Source organism: Camelus bactrianus, chromosome 1 (genome assembly GCF_048773025.1).
Source record: "Camelus bactrianus isolate YW-2024 breed Bactrian camel chromosome 1, ASM4877302v1, whole genome shotgun sequence".
In the NCBI taxonomy this organism is placed as follows: Eukaryota; Metazoa; Chordata; class Mammalia; order Artiodactyla; family Camelidae; genus Camelus; species Camelus bactrianus.
This window is the reverse complement of record NC_133539.1, coordinates 21,512,201-21,525,290: the sequence shown is the minus strand read 5'-3', so window position 1 is coordinate 21,525,290 and position 13,090 is coordinate 21,512,201. Positions and strand designations below refer to the sequence as shown.

Sequence of the window (13,090 nt, the reverse complement as noted above, 5' to 3'; positions counted from 1 at the left end):
ACAACTGCATACTGCAATCATAAGAGATGAAAAACCAATTATTTTACTTTTTCGTAAATGCATTTGAAAGTTTCAGAAAACATATGTATTAGAAAAAGTGTACTCTACCTGTCACTAAATCACCTAAAAGGCAAAAAAAGCACAAATATCAAAAATGATTAAAATAGTACTTTATGATAATAGACAATTTACAGCCATATTTATAACTATACAAGCATCCTCAAATGAGAGTTGAAATATCAAAATATCAAAAAATTCTTGTTTAATTTTACATTTATTTGTCACTATGGTACCATAAACTTTAGTTGGACCACTTTTTGGTTTTAGGGACTAGAAGAGGTCCAGAAGACTATAGGTCCAAAATCAAAGGCACAGGTAAGCCTGCCAAAGTGGAGGGAGAGAGAGAGAGTTTGAGAGAAGAAAGAGAAAGAGGAAAATCACCTTGATTATTCTGGATATAAGAAGGGGTTAGCAGAGAAAGGGATCATCATGAAAATTTAGTCCCTTAATCTAATTTTTACATGTTAAATATCAACTCCATATCTATATCTTCTTGTTAAGAGTTCCTAATTAATACTGGATTTGAACAATTAGAATTTAGTTTTCTTGATTTAACCAGCTCAATAGCTAATGGAAATTATGGTCACATTTCTAATAAAGAGAAATAAATTCAAATTGTATTAAGGATTACAGGTAATTACCACTGCAAAATAAGGTTCTAATGGGCTACTCAGGGATTGATTTAGACATCCTCTTTCTTTCTGAATATACAATTTATCTGTAGGTACATATGAACTTCAAATTTTTAAAAATTTATGAATATTCTATTGTTATTCAATGATCATAGACCACTGATTGAACAACTGAAACTGGCTGTAGTGAGTCTGTGAGACAAGGGAGGAGGAGAGTAAGGAAGAGTCAAATGGAATGCACTGAAAACTGTTTTATCTCTGGCACCAAGTCACTGACTCCAAATCAAATCCAAAAGAAAGACTTCTTCCTAACCAGCAGCTCCAGAGTAAACAAAAATTACTTTCAATAAATTCCTAATATCAAACTCCTCATCTTGCAGAAAACTGTAACAGCATGTATAGACTTACTATCTGAGATTGGCTAGCACTGATGCTGAGTCACAGAGATGCTGAGTCACAGAGATGCTGAGTCACAGAGCTACTGAGGTCTCTCCATCCTCACTTAGCTGTAGCTCCTAGGGTTCCTTCCCTCTGCTCACAGATCCATAGAATTCTCATCACTGGATGAACCACTTCAGTTTACTATCCTCCTCAACATTCCTTATTACCATCTTATTATAAATTCTGAAGTCATCATTTACATTAGTATCAGATACTTTTTATCTCCCCTTAGAAGACCCATAAACGTGTACACCAGGTGCACTCTTCCCATTTTAGCTAGCAATCTACAGCAGTCAGTGCCTGCCTCTTTTCCCTTAGCCACCTCTGCCTTGCAGGACAGCTACTACATATGTCAATGGCTTCCCACCTTATGAAAATGTATTTCTACCTGAGAGCTTTCTCTGGCTGCAGGAGTTTGATCAGCTTATGCCCAGGACAGTGTGGAAGTGCCAAGAAGCTAATGCTCCAAAGTAGGGATTTAGTGGATTATGTGCTAGCTTCCATCAGAGAATGTGGTAAGAGTTCCATTTCACATATGAGAGTGACTGACGGCCCTTTGATCATTGTGTCATTTTCATGTGGACAAACTGGAGTTTTAGATAAGAAGTTTAGATAAGAGGCCTGTAAATTATATGCCTGTAGTTTTTGGCATTGATTACTAAGGGGAACTAGCAGTGCTGTTACATAACGGAAATACAAAAGAGTGTGTCTGTGAGACAAGATATTTGCTTGAGTCTCATGAGGTCTCTATGCCCAGGGATAACAGTGAATGGAAAGTCACAGCAGCCAGGGCCTGACAAAGGCATGGTAACCTAGAACTCAGTCCTTTCTGTTACATCCTACATCCAAGATCTACATGAGCCCACTAGCTAAGCAATCTAGACAATGAAAAATGCTAGGTAAATACGAAGAAATTCTAAAATGAGTGGTAGGTGAAAGATAATGGATATTAGTTATGTTCTTAGAATAGACTGTATCAGTTTAAACTCTAGTTTTACAAACTCTTCTGTGACAGATCTTATTTTCTTAGGAATCATGTCCATTCATTACCTTGAAGAATCAGCAAAGGGATAAGTGGATTTAACGCACTCGTGAGGTCTAAATGGTGCAAGGCATAGACTGCAGGATGAATCCAATATGTACTTGGTGCTTTAGTTCACCCTAGAAGAGTATTGCAACCTTGGTGGAGACTCACTATATGTAATGACTTCCTACACTAGGTACCTATATCTCTCCGTTTGATGGCTTTCTTTGGCTGCATGAGCAAGATCAGCCTGTCTATAGAACAGTCTGGAAGTGCCAGGGGGCTAATGATTCCGGTAACAACCTTCAAACAAAAAAGGTGGATGTTGGTAAGTAACAAATGAAACTTACTCATTTGTCGGGGACACGATTCTGAAATATTTTCAACAGTTACTTATTGGCATCAAACCCTAGTTCCTGAGGTAGCTACTAAGTTATTAGTGTATGTTTTACTGGTTATTCCTTCTTACTCCTCTTACTTTCCTACTCTTTCACCATGCTCTGGATTATCATCCAAATAAACTCTTAGCACAAAATCATTTCTTTCAGAAACTACTTTTCAAGGTACAAAAATTAAGACCCCATCAATATGCAACTTACTATTGGACTCTTTGGCTACCAAGAGTCTAACTTATAGAGAGATATTTGATTGAAAATATATTGCATCCACATTCCCTACAATGAAAATAAAATGTCCATTTACAGGCAAAGCTACTTGATGAAGAAAGAAAAGAATAAAAACTCTTATGTAGGATTGTGGAATGATTATCAAATCCAGATTCATGCAAGAGGCCAAGCCATAGAGCTCATGAACACACAAGAACATGGAGCTTGATAAAGAAAAAGAACATTTTGAGTAGGGGTATAGCTCAGTGGTAGAGCGAGTGCTTGATATACACGAGGTCCTGGGTTCAATCCCCAGTGTCCCCGTTAAGAAAAAAAAAGAAATGAACATTTAAAATAAACCAGAAATGGCAACTTGCCAGAAAAGTGCTCCCTTTAAGGGCATGGACAGGACTTTGAGGTCACAGAGCCAACTCTACATCAAGAAGTCATGTGCTTTGAGTTATATTTTCAATAGATTTGTTACATTTACATCGTGTTTCAAGTGAGCTCTCAGGAGTGAAGGTAATAGTCAGTTTGCTACAGACAGAAAGCAAAACTGTTTCCTGGGGAGACCTGGACCACAAATGAAATTCTTTGGCTTTAGCTCCTGCTATGTCTGCTTTGATTCCTTGACCCTTGCCCATAGGCTCTGCTCTGCCCACAGTTCAGGATCAAACATGCTTCTAGTCTGGACAAATTTAGAAAACTTTAATTCAGTTGCACAGGGTGGTCAGTACAAACACAGGCCTGCTGCCCGTCTTTGTCTCGGAATAGCTTCATTCTGCCTGTCTGCTGTGACCCAGCCCCAACCAGTGCACTGAGGCTGCTGTCCCAGTCAGAACAACTCGGAAGATGAAACTCAACGCTCTCTTTCACTCCTCTTTCTCAGATGTCCCCGTGGTTTCTGCTTTTCCAAACGTGTTTCTTCCTGTCTTGTTCCATTCTTAGTCCTATTTTCACTCAATGACTATTCCTCTGTTCTGAGCTTTTGTTTCATTTCCTAGAAATACAGGAATTAGTGTTATCTATTATGTATAATAGTAACCTTTAAAATATGAATAAAAGAAAAAGAACCATAAAGAGGCAAGAACATAGTATGAGAAAATCAAAGACCAGGATACTTCTTGCATTCAAGCCCATGATAGAGATCTGAGCAGACAGCTGGGCCTTCACTCTATTTTCTGCTTCTGCAATTTCACACACCCTCGCTGTCTCAATGAGTTACTAGGCAGATGTCTTGTAAGTGTGAGTCTCTGTTGCCAACCTTTCACCAAGCTACAGACCTGCATTTCCACAAGGCCTGCTAAACAACTCCAAAATGATCACATTTGCCTCATTTCAAGCTCAGCTTATTCCACAATGCCCCATCATTTTCTTTTTGTTTTTACTTAACCTCAGATTTTATCATTCAGTCACCACATAATTTAACAACTCTCATCATCAAAGCATTGTTCCAGTGTCTGGTAATACAATGGTAAACAGAATTTTCCTTCCCTGAAGGAGTTTGGTATTTATCACAGCAAGCTGCCTTATAAGTCCACTCACTGGAGTCACCAGGGAAACCACAGAACTAATCTTGTCACCCTCAAAGACCAGCACTGAGATGAACTTCCACATCTTCAGCATGTCTGCCAACCAGATAAAGGAGACAGTCCCTCAATCAGCCAAACATTGAACACCAGGACATCCTCTCCAGATCAAAAGAATATGTCCAAGCCAAGACTAGGAAATAGGGACAGAGAGGACCAGAGGCTGCCCATGAATGTCTTGGAAACTTAGCCAGTGAAACAGTAAATGTACCACCTGAGCAAAGATTGCATGTGTAGGGAACTTAACCATGGATGGAAGGCACATTTGCTATCAGCAGAAAATTAAAGGAGACGGTCTAGTGCATGCAAGCCAACAGTAAGTTCATCTCCATGCGCGTTAATGTTGTTTTTCTACAGCTAAACATGGTTCTGCTGCTGAAGGATATTGGAAGGAATGAAAGCAGCAAATGACATGAACATTGGGGCCAGGCAAGTACCCAGAAGAAGACACTGCTCATGACCTGTGGCCAGTGGGTCACTGGACAGCTCCAACTGATGCAGAGGCAACTGGTCACTTAGGGACACTGGGGGGACCATAGTGGTAAGATTCTTTCCAGAAAGGGTTACTTCAGGGAGACAAGCTCCATAGCCCAGCCCTCGGGGTGAAAGTCCCTGCTGAAGGCCATACTCTGCCATAGACACTTTTCAGGGGTCTCTCAGAAGACAGAGGATGAGACACTGGAAGTACCAAGAAACAAATCTGGTCTTATGCTTAGAGTCATTGTCAGGGATTTATAGTGGCAGGAACCTAGGTACTAGAGGACAGCATGCTATGCCTATTTCAGGAGATGTGAGTTTCCATGGAGAGTTTCTAAGTAGATTGTGTTTTATGGTAAGTGGGACCCAACTCTGGCTTGGATTGAGAAGCCGTGCTGGCTCCAGGGTCCTCCCGCCCCACACTCTACCCTACCCCTCAGCTCCATGTTCCCAGCTCCCAGACAGGCTACAGGCTGCATTTCTGGGGAGTGCTCCTCCCCGCACCCCACCACTTCCCTCTGCAAGCCTCTCCTTAGCCACATGCTGTCCTCGCCACTGAACGGCCGGATGCAAGTGGCTTCCTGGTGCTGGGAGGTGCTTGTCCTTGTGAAGACCGCCTCCGTAACACCCTGCTCCTTGCAGAAGGTGATACTGAATTACAGGAGAAGCAATGCCTCGCTAGGGGGCTCTCCTTCCTCATCTTTGTCCTCAGCCTGGGCTCTCAAGACCTCTGTTTCTCCTCTCCCAGTCTGTTCCCACACATGAATGTCCTACAGATCTCAGAGCTCTGTGCCATCTCTTCTGACATCCAATAGCCCTTGGCCTGGAAAGGCTGTAACCCATCTGGGGCCAACTTCATGAGTGCGAGCCTGATGCATTTGCACAGGGCCCCTCTTTGAAAATGTTCAACACTAGGGTTTAATGCTCTGGAATGGCTGTCTTGAAATTCTTAATAAATTAATCTTTGAATTTGAGTTTTATAAGTCAAGTCCAATGGGGCAATGGAGCACGCACTAGGGGCTTGGAACCTCAGTTCACATGTAGTCCTGCATCCTTCTTTTTCCTCCCTAAAACAGGGTCTCAGCCATCTACTCTCTGCTTTCTGATACCCCAGGTCTGCCTGGCTTCAGTCACCTCACCCACGCCTTGAGAATACTGTAGCTGTCCACTCAGAGCAGTGACAAGGCTGCATGGGTGGAGAAGACCCATGTTCCACACTGGCAAGAGCTTCTAAGTATGGAAAGACTCAGGGTCCAGCACCGGCTGTTTCTGCCGCAGGCTGGTAGCACCATGGCGTATTTGGTAGGTGAACTGGTGGGGCTCTCACCCACCCCCAGTTTGTGGTTTGGGGCAGTGGGCCTGTGAGAAGGGGAGACTGATTTATTCACCCTTGACTAGGGCCCTCTAGTTTGATTTTAAGCTGGGCCTCACATTTTATGTCACAATTCCTGGCCTCACCCACCATTGATAGTCTATTCCTCTTAGCTGTGGCCTTGAGTCTCAGATTCCAATTTGACAAAATTCCCTCCCAAGCCATCTTCTGACAGCTGGGGGATATTGACCAATATATGTTGAGTACTTGCAATTCGTTAGCCCCTGTGCTAAGCGCTCACAGTTTAAAATCTCGTTTCCTGCTCACCACCACCTCATCATACAACTCCTCCTATTAACCCCGTGTAATGGATGGAAGCACAGACAGTCTAGGACATGTCACTAAGCTCTCATAGCCAGGAAGGTTCACATCTAGAATTCAAACCCAGAATGTTTGATTTGCAAAATCATTTAAGTTCTGCCTCATGTCAAAAGTGGGCTAGATCCAGCTTAAATGCCCACTGACAGATGACTGGATAAAGAAGATGTGGTATATAGATATAATGGAATACTACTCAGCCATAAAAAAGAATGAAATAATGCCATTTGCAGCAACATGGATGAATCTAGAGATTATCACACTAAGTGAGGTAAATCAGACAGAGAAAGAAATATTCCATATGATAATAACTTATATGTGGATTCTAAAAAAATGGCACAAATGAATTTATTTACAAAATAGAAATAGACTCACAGACGTAGAGAACAAACTTATGGTTACCAGAGGGGGGAGGGAGAGGTGGAGGGATAAACTGGGAGTTCGGGATTTGCAGATACAAGCTACTATATATAAAACAGATAGACAAGGTCCAACTGTCTAGCACAGGGAACTATAGTCAATAGCTTGTAATAGACTATAATGGAAAAGAATATGAAAAAGAATATATATATGTATAACTGAACCACTATGCTGTATACCAGAAATTAATACAACATTGTAAACTAACTATATTTCAATTAAAAAAATATGTATTATATATGTGTGTGTGTGTGTGTGTGTGTGTATGTGTGTGTGTGTATTGTGGGCTAGATCAACACCAAGACCAGAAAAGGAGTCTCAGATTTCAGTTTGAAATGAGGCTGTGGACTGTACTTTAAAGAGACTAGTATGACTATGATTGATGGGTTTAACTGTGGGCTTGAGGTGAATCCTAGGAAAACTCAACAAAGAACAAAAAGAACTTTTAATTGGCCTCAGGTCTGTTTCTGAAAGAAGATCTTTCAGGCTTATCCGTGCATCTGGCTCAGAGAAGCAGGGTGTAATTTAGGAACCAAGAAGCAGCCGTGTAATCTCATCAAACCCATTGGTGGTGCTGCCAAGTCAGAGGCCCTGAGCTCCCTCTCCCGCCTGCACAGAGCTCTGGCAGGAGGCTGGCCCAGGAAACCCTCCTTGTGTTGCCTGGAGCAGGAGGAGCAGCTGGTGCCAACACAGCAGAGGGGCTGCTCATCACGTGGGGCTGCCTGAACCCTGGTTCCTCCACGTGCTGCTCTTTACGCTGACTCCTTGGTGGCCGTTGTTCAAGAGTAAATGGAAAGGCTCCTTAAAAGCCTCTCCTAAGGCCTGTCTGTCAAATGAATAATAATAATCTGGGTGGCAAGATGTGCCCCCTAATGGTGTTCATGGTGACCAAGAGCTCCCAAGGCGAGGCTAATTCAACCAGCCATGCTTTCGTGGGGCAAATCTCTGCCCAGAAGGAACCGAGACATCCTCAGTGCATCAGGGGCTTGGAAGCTGCCCTTCCCTGGATCTTTAGGTTTTGTTGGGTGACGCCCCTCACCCCTCCACCCACCTACCCACCCTGATATATACCCATCCTAGTCCCCTAGAGTCACAGACTCCTTACGCGGGAGACTTGGAGCCCAAAGAGATGACTGGAGACTTGGTCTCAGATAAGCAAAAGTTGAACTGAGTCAGACTCAATCTAGGAGTCTACATCAGAAAAATAAATGCCTGCATCCCAGACTCATAGCTTGGGGCAGGCCTCTTCATCTCATTCCATCTTGGGAGGGTGTCTAGGTCCTTACTTCTAGGAGAACAGCTCCCAGCATTCTTTGCTGAGGAGATCTCTTTCCTCCTTTGCCCCTGTGTTCCAGGCATCCGAGCATCACCTCACCTGATAGTGCTGAATGCCTCCATTCTGTGCTTTGCAACCAACCACATCATCACATATGCATGTCCTTGACGATGTATACTGTGATTCAGCCATCATATGGAAGATTCTTCGTGCAAAGACACTACATTCGCCGTAAAATCCTTGAGCTTAAGTGGTATGCAAAGTCCTGGGCTGTCTCTTCATGGTGCAGCCTGTGGCCTTGGAGGCCTCTAGTTCCCTCCAGCAGAGGGGCCTGGGGTCAGGTGTGTGAATGGCTGCTTTTCTCCAGCTCAGATCATACATAACTAAAGTATCGATGCAACTCAGAACAAAATTGTAATTCACAGATTTGTATATTAACCTCAGGCAATCAAGATGTTATTGTAGATACTGCTGTAGGAATATGTTTCCGTGGAATTGTCTTCCTCTGTTTATCGTTCTTTTAAAGACAGTAATTACAAATTCATCCCCCCTCAAAAAAAGTCAAATTGATTTCTGAGTAGTGTTCTCAGTGACATAGAAAGTAAGCCTAACCTTAAGATACAAGGTAAAACACTGAAAACGAAGTCTCATCAAGGTTGAAATTTGAATATGTGAATGAAAAATACTGCAAACCATATCAGTAAACAAAGAATGCTGAAGCCATCAAGTCATCAGAGGCTGCTGCCACCCTGCACTGAAGACAAGCCTGCAGTCCGGGCCTCTGCAGCCACTCCCAATGGTGCACCCTGAGGGGACTCAGAATAAGAAAGGACAGGATACTGGCCCTAGATAGCTAGGTGCTTGTCAAAGGAATGGATTCAATGAGCCCAAAGGTTTGCTTCCTCCCATACATAGAAAAGCACTAAATTCTTTAACTTGAAATGCCTGGTTTTCTTTAGTTACAAGTAATCTTTTATCATTCCAACTACCTGGTCTTTGTTGTAAAGCTCCTGTGTATCCTAGCTCCTCCCATACCTCTCCAGAGCAGTCCCTCAGAGCCATCTGAGAGGCTGTCATCCTGGGCTCGAAGGGGTTCAAGTCCTCAGAAACATCCACTAAATAAAACATAACCCTCAGCTTTTAAGTTGTGCATTTATTTCAGTCGAAAAATAGAATTAAAAAGTTAGGTAAATAAAGAATGAGAAGAAGCTGAAAGGTGAAAAGAAGAAAAGCTTTTTGTAGAGGAAATGTTACCAAGAAAGTTAACACTGCCCTATTCGCATAGATGCCAAGACTACGGCACTGGTTTTGGAGAAAAGAAAGATCTTTATTTTAAGGTCAATGGGCAAGGAGACAGAAGGCAGGGCTCAAATCTGTCTCCCTGATCTGGGGTTGGGTCAAACTTGTCTGGGTTAGTGGGGAGAGTTGGTATGTCAGAGCAGTGGGGCTTCGGCACTGGATCTTTCTGGGCAACAGACCCTTGGGGTCTTGTTTGTGCCCTGTCTTTTGGTTCTTGGGCGGGGGGGGGGTGGACTTTGGCTCCAGGTATCATTTGAAGTCAGAATTGTCTCTTCCGCACGTGCTTCAGCTGCATGACTTCCAGTCCTGCTCTGTTGTCTCTGAAAAACAACTCAGTATCCTGTTAGAAACAGGACAGGGCCAGTTTGGTCTCCGTCTGTGGTTACAGAAATAGCTCAGGAGAAGGCTCGGGGGGGAGGAAGTATGGTACACTTAGAAAAATGGTGAAGAAGCCACATGAATAAAAACACGGGGGATTTCTTCAAATGGGGCCGCCTCAGCTGAAAGAGAAGTGGCTCACTCTAATCTCCTCCACCTACCTGCTTCTTTCAGCCAAGAAGCTATTTTGGACTTTGAGATCTGGCTCCATCTCAGATCAGAAGATATTACCAAGTTATATATATATATCCCAGAAAACAATGATACAAGAAATCAGGAAGCTATGAAAAGCTGGTAAGGCATGAAGAAGTTCAGATAAGAATGAGGACTTAAATAAAAGACTTAAACTGTGAGCAGGAACCCAGCATAACAAGTAGGGGAGGTATACTGAGATTTAGCAATTTTTAGACCAGTTATGTCCAGGCATCAAACTCTTAGCAGAGTCACGCTGGGGCTGGACTTACTGTATTACTAATGGAGTCTTGCTTCAGTTCTGATCCAGATGGATCCACCAATTCCCAGAACTCTGATTAGAGTTAGAAGCAGTTATAGCCTCAGGTGAAAGTGTGACCTTTGGAAATGTGACCTGAGATGTGGGTTCTGATATTACTCTTCTTCTAATGGCACCAATGTTCTCCGACATCGAATTTATTCTGATTACCACCATTCTCATTACAGGGAATTTATTTACTATTTATGGTCTGTTGACCTTAAACGATTATAAAGAAACAAGTACAATGAAAGTGCCATTCCATTAAAATAATGGAACAATTAACACACAAGGGAGTTGAACAGATCTGAAATTCACAGTTATTCCTCTAATTTAAGCTTTATTCATATATTCTTACTTTCCCCCTAAATGTCTTTTAATAAATCAACTAAACAAAACTAAACTATTTTTTCTCTTTTTGATTTTCCTTTTCATTCCCACTTTGGCACCTTTACTCGTGATATTTTCTTAATGAAAACATTCTCTCTGTGATATGAACTCATTGTATTAATGTTTGTTATTCAACAGGCATCTCAAATGTAATGTAGATGGCTCGAGAGAAAAAAAGACTCCATGAAGCCTTCCTTAGTATTTCCACCCATATATTATCTTTCTTTCCTTTGATTCTCCATAACACTTTGCATTACTATTAGCATGTGAAAGACACAATGAACCTAAGATGTATTTTACTCATTTGTGAGGTAGGTGCTGGGAGGTACCTCCTAGAGCTCTTTTCAGAAATAAATAACATTCTTTCAGCTGCTGGGAGAGGGACTGCAGACAGCCCTCAGATGTCATCCAAGTTTAAGGACGGCTTCATCTGGAGAGCAGAGCCTGGCCAAGGGTGTGCTCCACTCCCTGCAGCCTGCATCAGTGATTGAGTCATCAGTGGATGGGAACACCAGCCCCATTTCTCCAAATGCAGACCACTTTGAAAGAGTTCCTTGTAAATCAGCTTCAAAGTCCTTCGCTGAGACTGTGTCACAGAGCAACTCCTCCCCCTGCTTGGGCCCGCTCCCTGCGCTTTTCTTTCGTAGGCGTTTTAATTTAATTTAATCCTACAAATTTCCCCGCTAAGTCCTGTGTGTGTAAACTTTATCTCATAACGTGCTTCTTGGGGGAATCCAAATTCTTGGGGGAATCATCATTCACTCACTGGAACATACATCAAACTATTCATAAGTGACAAATATTCACCACTTTATATGCAAGACATAGTTCTAAGTGTGGTGGGAAAAACAAAGAAGAAACAGAAATTGCTCCTGTTCTCAAAATTCTAGGATGAGAAATGAATGAAACATGTACCGAAAAGGCACCAAGTGAGTAAAACACACGGCTAAGCAACGTGGGGATTCAGATACACGAATCACACCTGTGTACTTCTTACCTCCTAGGAGGGTTGTCAGCTCTTTTGCGGCAAGAGTAGGTTTTCATAGACTTTTGCTCCCTGCTGTATCCAGTGTCTTGAATAAAACTAATACTCGGTGTGCAACTGTTGAATTGATCTCATATTGGATTGTTGTGAAAAAAATTAAAAATCTGCAAGAAACATTCAACAGACACATCCTTACACAATGACTTTGACTCAAACTATGAATTAATTTGGAAGCCTGGGGAGTCATTTTATTCTTGTGTTTGTTTACTATTGAAAACAAGAATTATCGCTAAATAACCCTGAGTCAGAAATGTCAATGCTAAAACCCAAAAAAAGTGCTGAGGTTCACATAAGGGACCTTATGAAGGGAACAATATTCATAATTTCAGAGGCTCTCAGATTGATTGGTTCAGTTTTCTAGACAGACAGGTAGCGCCCTGCATTTACAATCATACAGAAGCTATTCTGCATTTTTCCAATTCTAATTTGGGTCATCTCTAACATAAACTCCCTGCAAGGCTAATGCACAAGACCATTACTTATCTATTTTTTACAGCAAGTTGCTCCAGAAATTTTGAGATGGTTATATGGGTCACTAAGTGCTTAGTCTCAGGGAAGGAGAGTTGTATGTCAATGTCCTGGAGAATTATCTTATTTAACCTAAAGAAAGTCTTGTTTTGTTTAGAAGAAACAGATAACAATGTGGTTCAATAGCTGTGTAGGAAAATAAAGAATTAAATTTATTTGTTGAGTGTATTGCTAAATAGCTATTTTTTTTTTTTAGTTTTGTCAGACAAATATAAGATGGCCAAAGTAATTCTACAAACATTAATTTATAATTTATTTCACTAAACATTGGTATTTGCTAAATACGTTATATTCATATGTAATGCCATCCATCAATATGACCAAAGATACAGAGATGTTTATTTCAAGAAAGTAAGTATATATAGTTAAACTAGACAAAAAGAAAAGAAAAGAAAGAAAGTGATAGTGATTATTCTGGATTTTCAGCAAACTGTATTCAGTGGTGAAATCAAAAGCGAAAAAATATGTAGTTAAGTTTTGAACCCCCCAATATGAAAACATGATGACTGTAAGTTCATAAGTTTTAAATTCACGTCCAGATTGAAAATTTTACAAGCATTTTAACTTTTATTCCCACCCTCCTCCCACAAATGACTGAGGATGGGTCTATGTGAGATCTCATTTCTATTCCCTGTTGTCTGTTCAATGACTTTTTTGAATTCCTTAATTAAAGGAGAACAGTTGATCAATGACTCATGAGCAATTTATTTTTCAAAAATGTCAAAACACATGATTACAAAAAAATG

At 41.4% G+C, this 13,090-nt stretch overlaps 1 non-coding gene across 1 annotated transcript; it reads left to right on the top strand.

The window, feature by feature from the left end:
- The first annotated feature begins 3,014 nt into the window (after nt 1-3,014).
- Nucleotides 3,015-3,086, top strand: TRNAI-GAU (transfer RNA isoleucine (anticodon GAU)). The gene has a single exon. It is a non-coding gene; the product is annotated as a tRNA-Ile (tRNA).
- The last annotated feature ends 10,004 nt before the right edge of the window (nt 3,087-13,090 follow it).